Genomic DNA, 18,638 nt, shown 5'->3' with positions numbered 1-18,638 from the left:
CCCAACAGGTGCCTTCCTCACCTCCCATCACCCACCTTCCCCTCTCCCCAACCTGCCATCAGCCCTCAGTGTGTTCTCAGTATTTAAGAGTCTCTTATGGTCTGCCTCCCTCCCTCTCTTTAACTTTGTTTTCTCCCTTCCCTTCCCCCATGGTCTTCTGTTAAGTTTCTCAGGATTCACATATGAGTGAAAACATGTGGTATCTGTCTTTCTCTGCCTGGTTTATTTCACTTAGCATAATACCCTCCAGTTCCATCCACGTTGCTGCAAATGGCCAGATTCCATTCTTTCTCATTGCCAAGTAGTATTCCATTGTATATATAAATCACTACTTCTTTATCCACTCATCAGGTGATGGACATTTAGGCTCTTTCCATAATTTGGCTATTGTTGAAAGTGCTGCTATAAACATTAGGGTACATGTGCCCCTATGCATCATCACTCCTGTATCCCTTGGATAAATTCCTAGCAGTGCGATTGCTGAGTCATGGCAGGAGATCTTAGATTCACTTTGTCTTAACGTCTTGGCACCAGATATTTGGTTAGTCCAAGATACATGTCCTAGCAGCACTCTACCAAAATAGTTGGCTCTTGGGGTGGGGAAATCCACAATGAAATCTTTTTCATAACTTTTATTTTCATTTTTTTTCCTCTTTTTAAGTAATAAAGTGGATCTTTTCATCTTAGGTTTTCTACAAAACCACTAAGTGGTTGGCCCACCTTAGCAAGGCTTAGATATAAGCAGAGTCCAAGGAAGTCAGAAAGTCATACTATAGACATTTCCAGATAACCAGTCACCACACCAGTGAGATTCATTTGCTATAAATTGATCTGCATTGTATCGTCTTTCCTGTTGGTGCTATACACCGACTCCCAGTGTGTCTTTTGAGAGTTGTGCCCAGGAGGTATATGATTCCTTGGCATATTGGACACATCCACAGGGCAGTTTTCCCCTCCTCCAAGAGAACAGCCCTCAGACACAAAGATGCAGTTACTGACAGCTGAAATTCCATAGAGCACACTGCAGAATTGGAGTGGGGGCTCCACCGAGTCTGCTATGCCAACACCAATCTTCCGATCACAATGAAAAAATCACCAGTAAAGTGTTTTACAGTTTCTTTCAAACTGATCTTTACTACAAATACTATCCATGGAATTTACAATCTCCATGTTGTTAAAATCATTCCCATCACGTTCATGACCATATTGTGTCCTTTTGGGTTGCTTTACTAGAATGCATTAAGCTGTGTTTGTCCGGTATTGTCACAGCAAAATGGCGTGCTGGGAACGTTTTCCAGGTGAGCTGTCAAAGTGTGGTCGATGTTTATTGTTAGTGTGTATTTTCATGTCAACTAAGGATCATACTCTTACAACAGTATCCTAGATGGAAGAAGGAGTTGAACACAAGAAACTGATAAACCAACATCAATCAGATATTAATGAAAGATCACATATTTATCAAAGCACTTGAAGAGTTTTGCCTGAAGACCACAAAAGAAATGCACATCACGAAATCAACTTGGGGCATCTGGGTGGTTCAGTCAGTTAAGTGTCTGACTCTTGATTTTGGCTTAGGTCATGATCTCAGGGTTGTGAGATCATGCCCTCATCAGGCTCTGTACTGGGTGTGGAGCCTACTTAAGGTTCTCTCCCTCCCTCTTTGTCTGCCCCTTCCCCTCTCCATCTCTTGAAAAAAAGAGAGAGAGGGAGAGAAAAGAAAGAAACTCCTCTGCTCAAAAAGGAACTGAGAGGGGTGCCTGGGTGGCTCAGTCGGTTAAGCAGCCGACTTCGGCTCAGGTCATGATCTCAGGATCTGTGAGTTCGAGGCCCGCGTCGGGCTCTGTGCTGACAGCTCAGAGCCTGGAGCCTGTTTCGAATTCTGTGTCTCTCTCTCTCTGACCCTCCCCCATTCGTGCTCTGTCTCTCTCTGTCTCAAAAATAAATAAACGTTAAAAAAATTTTTAAAAAAAGGAACTGAGATAAAGAGTGACCAAACAAAAAGCAGAAGAAATATGGAATTAACCAATCCCTTCAAAATTCCAGTCTTCTAAACAGCAGAGAAACACATATATGTTGAGCACGAGTGACTGAAACATCTTGTTGCCATGCATTTTCTTTGGCCTCAAATTTGGAGTTGACACTATAACTTCCAGTTTATAGTACCTAATTTTGATCAATTCATGGAAAAGCTCATTCCCTTTTGTGTGTTTTTCCACTATTCCTTATCCTGGGTCCTGTCCTACTCTCTCCCACACGGGCACTTAATCTAATTTGTTGTCACATGTCCTTGGATATGTATATAACCTAATGAAAACACAGTGGTTCCTTTCTATGTGTTTTTAGGTTACGCAAATAGTATTGTGCTATGGACGTTGTGTGTGTGTGTGAGTGTGTGTGTGTGTGTGTGTGTAATGCTGTAGCTTTGTGTGTTCTTCATGTTGTTGTATGTACACATAATTTATTGCTCTGTAATGTTGTTACAGTAAATGTATCCATCATATTTTATTTATGTAGAGGTGGAAAGATAAGATGTTCACAACAATAGCTACCAGAAACAATGCTGAAAAGAGTTAGCTTCAGAGGCGCACGGGGGGCTCAGTTGATTAAGAGTCTAACTTCGGCTCAGGTCATGACTTCACAGTGCATGAGTTGGAGCCCCTTATTGGTGAAGGTGAATACCTCATACACTTCTAGATGTTTTTGCTTGTTTTTTCGGTTTCCCTGTGTTCTTGTTGATTTGCAGCAATCTTCTATATTCAATATGTATCCTTAATTGGTTTCCGTTGCTGCAAATATCTCCTTGCAACCTGCCATGCGTTGGCTAATATTGTCTCCATTTTCCTTCTTTTTTTTTTTTATTATTTTTTTTTATTTTAAATTTTTTTTTTCAACGTTTTTTTATTTATTTTTGGGACAGAGAGAGACATAGCATGAACGGGGGAGGGGCAGAGAGAGAGGGAGACACAGAACCGGAAACAGGCTCCAGGCTCCGAGCCATCAGCCCAGAGCCTGACGCGGGGCTCGAACTCACGGACCGCGAGATCGTGACCTGGCTGAAGTCGGACGCTTAACCGACTGCGCCACCCAGGCGCCCCATCCATTTTCCTTCTTTAATGAATTTCTGATATTTTAGGTAATGAAATCCATTGATTCTTCTTTTTTCCTTACAGTCTTTGGTTTATTCATAATATCTGGAATATTATCTCTTTCCTCTGCCTTTACCCCTGGCCCCAGCCATAGTCTTCTTTTCTTCCTTTAGCTTTATCGTGTTTAAGATTCATAAGCACTCGGAATTGCACGTTTATGTAATGAATGAGAGGGATCCAACTCCACTTTCCTCCATTTAGTGCGCTTATATTCTTAACGTTTTCATGACTGGGTTGGCATGCCAGGTCCGGCATAGATCACATCTGCTGTAAACACATGGTTATGTTTCTGAGCATTTTATCCTCATCTCTGAGTCAACTTTGAATCAGTAGTTTATTGGCCACATACACCTCCAATGGCTTTTTATAATATATAAATGTGAATATGAATATATATATGAATATAGGAATAAAGATTACTCTCTCGCTTCACAAAACGAGCTTGGAAAAATGAGCTTTATTCTGTGTTCCTCTTTCTGGGAAAAACTTCTTAAATTACTAAATAGCTATTCTCTGGAAGTTTGTAGAAGTTATGGGTTAATCCCTGGCTGACTGCTCTAGTTGTTTTGACACTTCCTGAATGGCTCATGCTCTCTATTTCACTGACATTTTTTTTTGACATTTCATGGTTTTGTAGGAACTTGCCATTTCATCTAAGTTTTCAAATGTATTAGCATATAACAGCTCCTAATATTCTTCATACTTTTTAAAATCTCTTTAGCGTCTTATTTAAATGTCTAAAATAGAATTTTGAAGTAGCTCTTTTATTATTGATTTCCAAACTGTATTGCACTGGGACCAAAGAACTTAGTCTACACGATTTTTTGTCTTTGAAATTTATGAAGCTTCATTTGTAGCCTACATATGGTATTTTTGTATTACCTTTGAATCCAAAATATTTATTTTTGATGGTATCTCTACATCTCTGCGTGCATTGTGCAGATCTGTAATTTATTAATTCACTTAGACTTTTTTAATAAATTTATTATAATCTGGTTGACATGTTATTTTCTCACAGATGTATGTTCACTTTCCCAGCTATAATTATTAGCTTATGTATTTGCTCCCCATCTCTGCAAGTTGTCATTTCATACATTTCAAGTCTATACACTTAGGTTCATATAGTCATGTCTGTCATGTCTTGACCCTGTTGTTCCTTATTATGTCCCCTTATGATTTTTTTAAACTTTGTTTTTACTTTTACCGATAAATACGTTTTAACTATTCTCCAGATTGACTATATTAAAAATAACACTCAGGTCTCACCTTGCCGCCATTTTTGTTCTTGAGATAACCTGATATATATTTGATTCTTACTCACAGATGCTTTCAGGAATCCCCATTTGTTATTTGATCTACATAAATTTCACTAGAATATCAAGAATGTCTTGGATTTTTTTTTCTTATTTACCCTGTGGCCCCTATGAACCTCATCAATATGAAATCATCATCATCCATTAATTATGAGAAGTCTTTCAGAATAATTTATTCTAGTACTGACTTTTTCCTCCTTTTTTTATTTTGATTTCTGGGCTTGTTTTTAAAAATCAATTTTTCTCTTCTTCTCTTTATTAGCTTGGATTTTATATTTATTTCTGAAGCCTCCTGGGAAAGGGACCGCAAATCATCACTTTGTGAAGTCTGTTCTTCACCCATATATCAATTCTCTTCTTTCAACTATTACAATTTTCTTTGTTTTACATTTTTAAATGTTTATTTTTGAGAGAGAGAGAAAGAGAGAGAGAGCACATCAGTGAGGAAGGGGAAGACAGAGAGGGAGACACAGAATCCGAAGCATGCTCCAGGATCTGAGCTGTCAACACAGAGCCTAACGTGGGGCTTGAACCCATCAACTGTGAGACCATGACCTGAGCCGAAGTCAGACGCTTAACCGACTGAGCCACCCAGGTGCCCCAACTCTAGGCATTTTCTTACTCGGTATTTTAATTTGATTCTTTTAAATGTAACAATTGGGCTTCCTTTTTTCTCATTATCAATATTACCCCCTCTAGTTAGATTCTCACTTTAAATTCTCATTTTCAGTGGGTCATCAGCACGAGGTTACTTAGCTTATTAACCTTCTTTTCAGGGTCTGTGTTCCTTAGGTGTCTCATTATTTTCCCCTGTGATCCCATAATTTTTTGAGTCTTTTGACTATACTAGCAGTTGCTATATTCACTAGGAGAAGAAGCAAAACCCTAGGCTGTAATATATACCATACCTGGAGTCTGGGACAGGCCTGGCCAGGGGGGCATGTGTCTTTATTGGTAAAAGGACACATCCCACTACCTGTTCGCTACCTCTGCCTTCCGTAGCCCTGTTCCTCAGGGGACTTGCCTGTCCCTCTACCTTGATCTGTGCTTTGTTGCTTAATCACCTAGCCCTTGGAGTTACATGTGATATGAGTAGGTGAGGGATATCTCATTTGCCAGCTCTCCTACTCATATTCATTGAGATTTCCTTTCTGCCAGCCATTCTCAAAGGCTCCTCCGTGGATAACCCTTCCCACCTTAGAACAGCGTGTGGACAGTGTTGCTATTCTTGACCAACCAGGTTGGGTCACAGGTCGGGCAACAGTCTATTCTGGGAAATGCTGGGGACAAAAAGTCACAGTGAGGGTTTGCCAGCACGCTCTCTGAACATCCATCATGATCTTTTTTACTCAAAGCTGCTCCCTTCCCTCTCAATGAGACTCCATCACCTTCTGTCTGCACGATTTTTTCTCACAGATTTTACATTACTTTCTCTCACCTTTTTGCCCTTTGTATCAAGTATCTCAACTATGAGGTCGGTGTGCCGTATTCTCTAGAAGCAGAACTCAGGAAAATATTTTCGTCTCCATTTTGGGTAAGAGGAAACTTAAGTTTGGAATTAAAAAAATGTGTCCTGCATTACTGAAGCAGTAAAGAACAGAGAAGGAGTGAGAACTGTTAGATTTGACTGCAAATCTCATGATTTTCCCTAGAATCTATATCATACAAGATGTAATACACAGGAATCGTTTCTCAGAATATCATTTGCTTGGTCAATAAAAGAAAATCATCTTGGTTTTACAAACTCTGGACCTAGAAAAGCACTTCGAAGTTTCCTAGCAAAATCAAACACCTAGAAGATACTTTCAGGCCCAAGGGCTCATGGCTACTTGATGGAGATGAATAAAGGCCGCTGGATGAGTATAGAGGATAATTTTGAGTCCCATTTACAAAGACAACTCATGTGGAAATTGCGTACATCAACCCCATGAGTGGACCGTGAGCTGTTCTCAGTTTAGAGCCTCTCCAGTGACATGCACAGAGCAAATGGAAATCCGCCATTGCCCTCCACCACGAACAGAACCCTGGTTCTCCTTTTGGATGAATGCTTTTCAATGCAACGCCCAGAACAACAGCTCTCGAGACAAAACAGAACATTTAATTTTTAATCACCGCATCGTTGTTTGTTATAGGAGCAGCCACACCAGTGCCAAGCACTAAAATACAAGCTAGTCAGATGGAAAATACCACCTGGGTTGTCTTGCCTCGAATCTTTTATGGCCACATTGAAAACACTTCCTGGGGTGTTTGCTAATTTTTGTGGGGTTTTGTCTTTTTATTCCTGTGCATTTTCATTTGGGGAGAAAAAAAATACTTACTTGAGGGCAAAGGGAGTTGCTTTGAGTAAGTCTTGTGATTCAGGTGGAAGTGAGCTTTCTCTTTTTAAGACACTATGACAGGTCTTTGGATGCCAAAATAGAGACCTTTTTTTTTGGGGGGGGAGGGGTTCCTGTAGAACGATGGACAGTCAGCAAAGCCCCGAAACCCACAGCACCATCATTTCTCATTTCTCCATCCTGGATAATTCATTCTCTATGACTGAGCTACTGGAACTTTTGCCAAATCATGTCTTCAATCTGGTAGAATAGCATCCAAAGCAGAGCTTGTAGCTGACTACAGGATTCAAAGCAGAGGTGACCAACCTATTTACTTTCTTATTTGGGTGAAAACACCGCTATAAAAAGAAGAGGTAGAAAACGCTACACGAGCATCCCGCTTGCTAAATATTTTGCCAGTCATCTTACATCTGTGACTCAGCCAGATAGGTACAAGTCTATGATGTTATTGTCAGAAATTAGCGTCCTGAGGACCTGGGTGGCTCAGTCGGTTAAGCGTCCGGCTTCGGCTCAGGTCATGAACTCAGGGTTTGTGAGTGCCAACTCCATGCTGGGCTCTGCGCTGGCAGCTCCGAGCCTGGAGCCTGTTTCAGATTCTGTGTCTCCCTCTCTCTGTGCCCCTCCCCCACTCACACTCTGTCTCTGTCTCCGTCTCTCAAAAATAAACATTGAAAAATTAAAAAAAAGAAGAAGAAAATAAACTAGCTTCCTCCTCAAAGTGTCCTCACCTTTTTCTGAGGTCGTTGGAAGAAACAGTGTCGCAGTGCTCAGAAGATCCTTCAGTATTCCCACCTCAGCCTGTGGGCACTGCCCCCATCACCCAACCTCTTTAGCTGGTGAATCTGGCAATGCTTTGCTGGGCAGAATCCCTCCAGTGAGGACCACACTGTCACTGCTACTCTAGACACTGGAGATGGGACATCCTTTTTTTTTTTTTTTTTTTTTTTTTTTTTTTTTTTTTTTTTGCATGTCACATTTTACCCTAAGCATAAGTGTGACTTTTACTTACTTTCCCACAGATAACTGACATCAGGTAAGAACTCCTTCTGAAGATTGTCTCATGAATCATCTTCTACCGTAAGACTAACTTATTGCATTTTCAAGAGACAGACACTCGTGGTGTCTCACTGGGAACCCCTCTGCCACAATCCAAGCTGCTCCCACAGGTCACAGGAAACTTCTCCCCAAGACATTTATATTTCAGAACCCCAATATAATAAGATGACAAGAGGTTAAAATAAAATAAGAAGTGACCATGTATTCAACATTTATGATATACTAGAGAAGTAATTTCATCTTTTTAACACTTGAAGAATGGATATTACTCTCCACCTTTCAACAAATGGGAAACTATAGCTCAAGGAACTTAATAGTTTGCTCAAGGTCACATAAGACTCAAGTTTGGTCAACTCTATAGTCAATATCTACAAATACATCACCCCACTTTCTTATAAATTATAGAGATCATAAGGTACTCCTGAAGAAGGAAACTTGCAAATCTATCTTTGTATAGTCTTTTAATAAAAATAGAACACCTCTCATGAGTTTATCTTCCTTTTATGACATGTTGGTTTGAATTCCCATTACCTAGTGAAAACAAAAAGGTCTAAAAATACTTTGAAAAGTTTATAACCCTATTAAAAAGCAAGGTGTTATTATTAATTTGTAAGGTTTAATGGTCCTTGCATAAAGCATATTTTTATTATTTGTTTTATTGGATATTATTAAAGAATTATTTATACAATGATCCCACATCTACATTGTTAGTGAAAGAAAATAATATGGATTTTCTGATTACTTTGCACATATTATGAGGAGAGCTATGAACTATGCACACTCCAAAGCTGATTGCTTTGAGATCCTTTATGCAAAATACTCAAGGACTATGTACATGATTTATACTGAATTAAGTCTGTAGAAACCTCTTGCTGTTGATAAAACAGAGCAGTAACTTGGCTCTGTTTCAAGAATACTACATATTCATCTACATTGTGAATATATAGTGAGTTAATTCTTATGAATGTATGTATAAAACATTATAAATTACCTATTATTATTTTACTAATAAATTATGCTAGTGACTTAAGTGGGGGCATAGTTAAAATAATATTAGCTACTATTTATTAATGATAGTCTATGTGCCAAGAGGTATATTAGATGTTTTATCTACATCATCTCATGGTATTTTTTCTCTTGGTAACTCTCAGAGGTTGAATGTAGAGGCTCAAAGACGTTAAGTTATGTACTCGGAGCCACACGTCTAGAAGTTGTGTAATACAGACAATGGGAATCCAGGACTATCCACATTTGAAATTCCTTCCACTTGGGCAGACAGCCTCAGAGTTCCTCTCAAGCCAAAGCATGAACCAACATCAATAATGCTCACTCCACCCACAGGTTTGACATTTATGATTTTTTTGACCCTCTTGGCATTTCGTTGTCCCCTCCTGGAAACTATGCAGAGTGAAGGCTCCTCCCCTCCACTACAGGTATTATTTCCTTTCATCCACATCTCCCTCTTCTGAACCTCAACCTGATGCATGTAAGCCTGTACTTAAGGTTATCCAAGGCTAGTGAAAGATATAGGATAATTTGGGCATGTTAAACTGAAATCACTTTGTTGCAGTTTCTTAGAGATTATCTGGTCTAATGGACAGCTGACTAGAATAGCCTGGCCAGAGGCACTGCCCCTGAAACGGAGTGAAATTGTAAGTCATATGTCAGACTCTAAGCTGTCAGAGCAGAAGGGATCTTAAGAAATTGTTTTATAATGTGTTTTTAGGAGTGAGTATCTTGAGTACTTCTGAGATGAATGGATGGCCCCAAGTAATTTAGCAGAGAGGCAAAGCTGCGAATCGATCCCTCAGACTTTCAGACTTACATTCTTCATTCCACTGAGTATTTACATTTTTGTATATTAAAAAATCAAGGATGTGCCAGGAAAATATAAAAATACATATGTATCCGCCATCCAAAATGCCCCCAGTCCTGTATCCTAAGCCATACTTTCTACCCCAGATACAACTGCACAATTACAAAAAGAGAGAAAAGTGTATTTCTATATGGAGAAATGTATAAACTATATGGTAACTACCATAAGAAACCTGAACAAAAGATATTCATGGGCCTTTCACCAAAGCATGAAGGATAAATAAATACAGATAAAGCTGCACAGTCTCTAATTGTGCCTAAATTCATTAAATATTGATTTTTCTCCTAAATGAAGTGGGGGCATAGCAGATTTTAAATACTATTATAATTTCTTTGCTCTTCTCCCATACAATCTTCCCTTGTTATTTTTGCCTAGAACTCTATTTCCATTTTTTTTTTTAATTTTCTTAAGTGGCTGTGTTGATGTTGATTTTTTTTACCACTTTGAGTAAATTTCACCATTCTTTGCTCATCTTTTTTTTTTCCTGCTTGTCGTATTTGGATCCACTTGTATTTCCAACGAGGTGTTTTTTCAATTTGTTTTCAGTAAGTTGAGATTTGTCAATATTTGAAACTAGTTTGCTTGAACACTGACTCGAAATCTATCGGTCATGATAGTTTACATCTCTTCAGGTAATATTTTAATATTTCCATGCCATGTGTCTTTAATATTTGCATGCAATGTGCACCCAGGTCATGATAAGTCAGAATGGGCAGCAGCCACGACACGCGAGATTCATGCTACTGTGCCGGGGTGGGGGGGCGGGGGGGAAGGGGGCTCTCTTAACTCTTGTATGTTGGGGAGATCCAGTGTGTCCTAAAGAAGTTAAAGGACAGTGGTCAGGATAATCTGAGGCTCAGGCTGGTTAGGAAATACTTGAACATCTAACATCTGGTATGGCCGCACCAGCACAGGCAGAAAGAGTGCTTCCCAGGCAACTTCTATCCATCTGGTTCTTTCCCCTTGCTGCAACCTTGGTTTTTATCTTTAACGTTTTTTGTCATTTTCAACGTTCATCAGTTTTCCCATGATGTGTCTAAGTGAGGGACATTTTTTTTTATCTTGTTTACTACTCGGAGTGTATTTTCCATCTGTTAGATACCTGTCTTTCAATTCTAGAAAATGTACCATTTTGAATATTTTCTCTCTGCTTTGAATATTGTCTCATCCTTTCCTTCTGGAACTTCTATCAGGTGTGTGTTGGCTCTCCTAAATAGACACTCAGTGTTCCTATTCTTCTTCATAGTTGTCATGTTTTTACCAACATTTAAAGCATTCAAGGTAAATATTCATTACCACTGTCCACCTCCCCAGTTTGCTTTTTTGGCTCAGCCAAGAGTTTCTCCCTTCAATTAACGTTTTTCTAATTTCAAGACCTTTTTTATTGTCAGAATTTCCGATTAGATCTTTTTCCCTCTCTCTCTCTCTCTATTTTGATTCCTTATTTATATTTGTAGATATTATTTTCTTTCCTACTATGTGAAAATTTCATAAATATCTATTTTAAAATCATTTTGAAATTGCTCTATCACTTTTAATTATCTTCTTGATTATGTAGATAGCGGCTCTGCTTCTCCATGTGAAAATTCTAATTGGCACAGAACAGCAGGTGCCAAAGTTAAAAAAAAAAAAAAAGAATAAATAGTCACAAATTAACTTTCATCTGAGAACTGAGAAAAGATCAACGTGATTTGATTTCAAGGACGGAATGTACAGGTTCTGTTCCATGTGATCACTCTGCAAATATGCATTCCAGACAGTTTTATACCTACCCCGATCTTCCAGGTGGTGAGTGAGAGCATCTCAAGACTCTCTCTCCCACCTGCACCACAGCTTAGCATCCTAACTCTTATATCCCCCTCCCTAGTCTAGTCTCCAGAGAGCCGGGGTGGCTTTTAATAACTGAAAATCAGGTCACATCAATCCCTTTTCCAAACCAATGGCTTTTCATCAATAATGATTTAAAAATATCTGCAATGTTTTCTGTCTGCACTCAGTGCTTTTGAAACTTTCAATGTCAACTGAATTACCTGAGAATCACTTGAGAATCTTGTTGAGGTGCAGATTCTGACTCTGCAGGTCTGAGGTGGGGCCCGAAATTCTGCATATTTTACAAGCTTTCAGGTGACGTTTACCTTGCCAGGTATGCTGGATTGTAATTCCCTGTAATCTGTCTTTAGCCTTCCTTCCCTACAGAATTTCAAACTCTTCACTTCTGACTCAGTGACTTGGTCTTTAAGAAGACCGAGATTGTGACAACCTTGGACTTGGACTTGGGATCAATTTCTGGTCTATTCCCTCACTTCCTTCTGGGTTCTGCTCTGACTTGGCCTGTTCCCACAGTCCTTCTCTGAATAGCTCACCTAATATACCCCCCACTCTTTACTACATCATTCTTTTGTTTTTTTCTCTTCATAGTGAGACAGGGAAGCCAAGGGGAACCCAGGAGAGAAAAAGCTGTGTTTCTCCTTTGCTTCTTTTCTGGCTTCTATTCTTGCCGGGATCCGCACTGCCCTCCCAACTCTACACATAGCCTTGTAATGCAAATAACCTATGTCCTCCCTGTAAGAGACAAGGAGTTAATGATTCTCTGGAATAAATAACATAAGGAAGGACCAGGTGAGAATGACCAGAGGAAGTTATCATATGCATATTCTAGACCACCTGTGCTAGATATCTCCAAGCTAAGGTCCCCTGGCTCCAAGGAATAATCCCTGGGCCCCCATGTTTGTTCTCACTGGTTCCTGGATGCCTGAGAAGATGTGGGCACCAGATCACCATCCTCAGTAAAAACCCTTAGACCCTGAACAAAAAAGGAGGCTTCCTCTTTTCCTTTCTGAGTCTCCTGGATGCTCTATATATATATATATATATATATATATATATATATATATATATATAATATATCTTCCTTAAACTCTGCTTTAGGAAGATGGCTCACATTTGATTTCCACCTTGCATGAAGGCAAGGACCCTCTTGGCTGCTCTTGTGGGCTCTCCTCCCTCCCTGGATCCTTGGACCAGGTCTGCTGTCATCGATAGCAGTCATCATTAATTTACGGTATGTATGAATATATATATATATATATATATATATATATATATATATACACATGTATATACATATACATACACATATATGTATATATATGTATATATATGCTTTCTATAAGTATATATATAAATTACAGATATAATATTAATATGTAAAATATATATAATATGTATTTCCTTAATAATTTGTTTGCCTTATTAAACCATGTATTCCATTAAAATACGTATTCAAATTTTTTACTCCTATGTTTACTAGATAATAAACACTTTGAAGTTCTAGAACTTGACTGTCTCTCATGAATAGAATTGCACTTAGCAAATCTAATGTGAAAAAATAACCATTTTGCGGAAGTACTGAATGCAAGCACTTTGTGATCGTACTTATATAGCCAGCTCCTCGTTCCAACGTGGGGAAATTCCAGAGGCCGTACTGACTTTTACTTTAAGTGAACACCTGTCCTGGACTTAGCAGGTGTGTTAGGGAGAACTCTAAGGCAGTCCCCCAAATTTCTGGCCCTTGAGGTACACATACACTCTTCCGATTATTCAGTCAAGCACTAACCTAGGGGCTGCGGTGAAAAGATTTTATAGATGTGATTAACATCGCAAATCAGGGGCTTCTGGGTGGCTCAGTCAGTTAAGAGTCTTACTCTTGATTTCAACTCAGGTCATGATCTCATGGTTCATGGGTTCAAACCCCACCTTGGGATTCTCTCTCTCTCTCTCTCTCTCTCTCTCTCTCTGCCCCTCCCCAACTCATGCTCACGTGCTCTCTCTCAAAATAAAGAAACCTTAAAACAATCTCAAGTCAGTTGACTTTTAGATAAGGATATTATCTTCCAGTGGACCTAACACTGGAAGGTCCAGTGGACCTAACACTGTCCTTAATATCGACAGGCTCTTTAAGAGAGAAATTTGAAGCATAAGAGGAATCCAGCATAAGGAAGATTTTATGTTTCTGTGTTTGAAGAGGGAGAAGGTCATGTGGCAACAGGTGGTTCATATACACAGTAAAGACTGAGAAACATTGATTTATGGAATATATGTGCGATAAGAATCAAGGGGTGAGGGATATCCTGGAAATCCATCTGGCCTTGCTGGAATAACTGAAATCCATGTTAGTCACTAAGTCTGGGGAAACTTGGAGTTGTAATACATGAGGGAGAGCGGCTTTCACTATATCTATAATTGTTTTTTTAATGTAAGTAAATAGATAAAGAAGGGCTACATAAGAAATTTGGGGGGGGGGGAATATAGCATTCATTAATTCTAAATGCAGATGTCATGCATATTTCGTTATTTAAAAATTAAAGCACAACCTTATTTTAAATAAAAATTGATGTATACAAACTAATTTATGAAACCTATAAACTTAGCTTCACCGACTGGGATAAAAAGAACCTCCCTGACTTCCTTATGGCAGAATACAATAACTCCAAATCCCAGCTGTGAGAATCAGATGCCTGTGTGTCCCCTGCTATGCCAATTTCCAGTAGAACTGAAATTTAGATGAGCACCTTTGAGATCAGAGGAAGCCACAGTCACTTCTCAATGCTACTATTATTGTTACTGTTGTCCTAATATCTGAACAGGGGAGAAACATAAGCAACAGATAGGTTAGCTGAAGCAAATAAAAAAGCAACAGCTACCTTAATTGTGGTGGTCAAGAAAGATCTTCTGAAGGTATGTCATCTGAGTTGAGAACAAGAAGATAAGAAGGATATCTTCAATGTTCTGAAAAAAAAGTGTTCTTGGCAGAAATAAAGACAAATACAACTGCTCTGATGGGGGAAGGAGCTGAACCTGTTCCAGTTTTGGAAATTTTCAGTGATTGCATTCACCTTGCCCCATCCCCTTTCTGGGCCAGCACAGCATGGTCAGGAGAAAGTGGCTTAAGTCTCCATTCTTTCCCTCTGGATGAAAGGCGCAGACTGGAATATTTTAGTATGTTCTAGTCACCTTTAGGACTGCCAGGGTACTGATTCCAGTCTCACCTGACTTGGAGGTCAGATAGGAACAGTGGCATAGCTGGTGGAAGCCGCGGCAGGCAGTGATGGGTAGCACGTTGTGTGGAAACTGCGGAGAGACTGAAACCTACAGATATATGAAGGCAAGGGACCATGGCAGAGAAATGCGTTAGAACACCGAAGGCCCGGAAGAGCTGAGGTAAAATTCTTCGAGAAATTAAGGTATTGAAAAGCAATCATGTATATGGTGGGGAAGAGGGAAGTAAACCCCCAGTTATAAAGTCAGTAAGTCCTGGGGACGTAATGTAAAACACAGTGACTATAGTTAACATTATTGTTTTGCATATTTGAAACTTACTGCAACAGTGGATCTTAAAAGATATCACAAGAAAAGAATGTAACTATGTATGATAACAGATGTTAACTAATTGTGGTGACCATTTTGTAATATACAAATGTCAAATCTTTATGTTTTACTCCCCAAATATGTCAATTATACCTCAATTAAAAACAAAACGGAACATGGGCACCTGGGTGCCTCAATGAGTTAAGTGTCTGGCTTTTGATTTCGGCTCAGGTCCCGATCTCACAGTTTGTGGGATCGAGCTCCATGCGGACAGCATAGAGCCTGCTTGGGATTCTCTCTCTCCCTCTCTCTCTCTCTGCCCCTCCCCTGCTTGCGCTCTCACTCTCTCTCTCTCTTTCTCAAAATAACTAAGTAAACATTAAAAAAAACACAATGTCCTTCTCTTCACATTGATTTTGTTTTGTGTTCTAAAGCAGAAACCATCACTGAAGAAACACATGCATGACATTTAGTAAAGAAAAGTTTTAAAACAACTGTCTCAAACATGCTAAGCGAGAACACAAAGAACTGAAAGAAATATGGGAAAATGGCCTATCATCAAAAAACAATATCAAAAAGGAGATATAAATTATTTAAAAAATTGGAGCTTAAAAAATTCAATTTATGGGACAGATTCAGGCCAGCTGGCAGACACATGATGGGCATTGTAGGAGAATAAAGACAGAGCCAGAGAAATTATTTGAAAACATAATGGCTGAAAACTTCCCAAATTTGAGGAAATACATAGATATACAAATCCAAGAAGCTCAACAACTTCTACTTAGGTAAACCCAGAGATCCACACCAGTACACATTTTAATCAAACTGTTGAAAGTCAAAGATAAGTTGAGAAGTTTGATAGCTAGATAAAAATGGACTATAATTGCATTAAACTTAAGGATGACCTCAATCCAAAGTAGTAATGGAAAATACCATTGATGGGCAGAGCTTGGAACAGCACAAGTGGTCATATGTCTTGTGTGGAAGGAGAAATACCCAGATATTAGAATATATGTGAATTCATGAGCAGTGGCCAATGAGCTGGTCAACTGACCAAGTGCCTTTATAGGGAACAATCAGACGATTAAGGACAAGGAAGTCTGAGGTAGAGACATGAGAGTGGGCACAAAGTATGAAGGCCTTTGTATCACATGTTAATGCCCAGCAGGGAGCATCTACCATGGAAAAGGGACTCAGCCACAATCTGACAAAATGTTTCACCCAACTGGCATCATACAGCCTCTGACAGTGGGCATCCAGTGCTGGCATAATAGCAACAAGAGTAAAACGGCCTTTTTGACAGAGATGGAAGTTATGGGTGGGTCTATTTGCCTGGATTCCTTCTGACCAAGGCTAATCTAGCTTTCTTCTACCTTGTTCTCAAGTATAATTTCTTCTTACAGTGATTGACATGGGACTATCCACTTCCTTCTGATTTTCCACCCTCTCCCAGGGCAAAGTGACCAGTCCTGTAAACCGTTACAGAATAGATGAATATACAAGTTCACAGTGTGTTTCTCTAAATAAGGCATCTTACAAGGGGATAAAGAAAATGTCATTGGGATTCAGGAAATGAGAATCCTTTTTTTTTTTTTTTTGCTAGAGGAAGCATAGTTGAGCTAGCAATTTAATTGGATATTCAAGAACTTGCAGGCATATTGTATGAATTGACAATTGGATTTCATTTTACAAATTCTCTACCCTGGCTTGAGTTAGAGCATGACCAATGACTATGTGTTCAAGCAATTCTGAGCCCATGATTGTAAGTGTTCTCAAAACATCAGATCTCGACAAAGTGTCTTCAGAGCTCTTTAACTTCAGGCAAAGGAAGTAATCAATTTCTTGGCATAAACAAGTGACCAGCAAACACTCAGTGACACCCTCTGACTTCCCAAAATGGGAAAAAGTGATGACTCAGCACCTAGTCCCCAGTTTGGCTCTTCCTACTTTAAGTTGATCATTCTCTCAACTATTTAAAATCATGCTTCCAGGTGTCAAAGGCGTTAGGTTTTCCTTTTCCTTTTTAAAAACCTTGCGCGTGCAAGTGATTGCTGTCTGAATGGCCATGGAATATTTTCATATCATGACACTCTAAGAGCGGAGAAGGTCATTATATTTGAGACTGTCTACATGTATTAGTTTATCTGAATCAGACCCTTTCCAGTAAACCAATCAGTGTCCTTCCTCAGTGTCTTCCTACATTAATATTTGTCCAGTTCTGTGTGGAAATTTTCACTTTGTGGTAATGCTGTCGAGAGAGAAAGAGTTCCCCTTAGATGTGCATCCATACTGATTGTACTTCAGGAGAATAACTTCCAATTCAATAAATAAACTTTCCTGTCACAGCCAAAACCATGACACGAAGTAAGCCATGGTTCTGAAGCTTATTAGCCCAAATGGGATTCCTGACTAAAAGGGGAACTGGCTTCAATACAGGCTTCCTGAAATTCATAGGCAGACGAAGACCCATAATTGGTTTTCCTATTTCCACCTGCCAACTGGACATCATTGGATGACTTAAAAGTGCTTATCTGATGCCTAATGAAAATTCAGTCATTATCACCTCTCTGCTCCCTGCCTCCCCGTATGCAAAGAGCCAGCAAATCTCCCCATACTATACCACTTTCATTTTTAAATTCTCCCCTCCTTTCCACCCACACTACCTCTATCTTATTAGTCTATGGTTTTCTTTAGCAGCCTCATGTATCTTTCTGTTTCTGGCCTCTGTTCTTTCCTCTGCCCAGCTGACTGGATTCCATTTCCAAAACAGTAATTGTTATATCGTTCCCAGTCTGGAAATGCTTAGATGGCGTCCAATCACCCATAACAACGAAGAACGGTCTAAAGGGCTCTTGGCAATGAGGCCTCATGCTGATTTACAGCCTCTGATCGGCTGGTTCTCACAAAACACTCTGCTTGAACAGGACAAGATGAATTTAGTGACCCAAATGTCTCTGATTGTTCCTGCCCCCGTTTCCCCATTTCTTTACATGTAGTGGTTTGCAGCTACCTTCCACTCTCCCCATAATGCCTCATCTTTCAAAACATGAGATCTTTCCAGAATGGGAGATCTTCTCCAATACCCACACACATTCTTTCTCCTGTACTACAGTGGCCATTTGCATTTATTAGTAGAGGGCTTGCCACATTTCTTTGAGACAGAAGGAAACTTTCCTGTGTGAACTGACGGCAGCTAGGACAATATGCAATACTTAGCCCTTGCTCCGTAAGTCCTTTTTGAGTTAATGAATAGATGAATAAAAGAATGATTGTCACCAACCACCGCCCTTCTCTCTTTTCCCCTCCTTTAACTCAAATGCAGAAACATGATAATAAATGCAAATCTTCAGTGGTATCTCCCTAGGGTCTTTATACCTTCTTTCCAGCATGAGTTGCTAACTTCTTTTATCAGGGTCCCGAGTCGACTTTTCATTTGGTCTCCAAATCACTTCGCCAACACTCCTGGCCACCTAAATGGACCTATTTATCTCACCAATTAAAAAGCCTTCCAGAGCACTTTTTTTTTTTTTAACGTTTTTTATTT

This window comes from Neofelis nebulosa, chromosome 2 (assembly GCF_028018385.1).
Source record: "Neofelis nebulosa isolate mNeoNeb1 chromosome 2, mNeoNeb1.pri, whole genome shotgun sequence".
Taxonomy (NCBI): Eukaryota; Metazoa; Chordata; class Mammalia; order Carnivora; family Felidae; genus Neofelis; species Neofelis nebulosa.
This window is presented reverse-complemented; position numbering follows the sequence as displayed.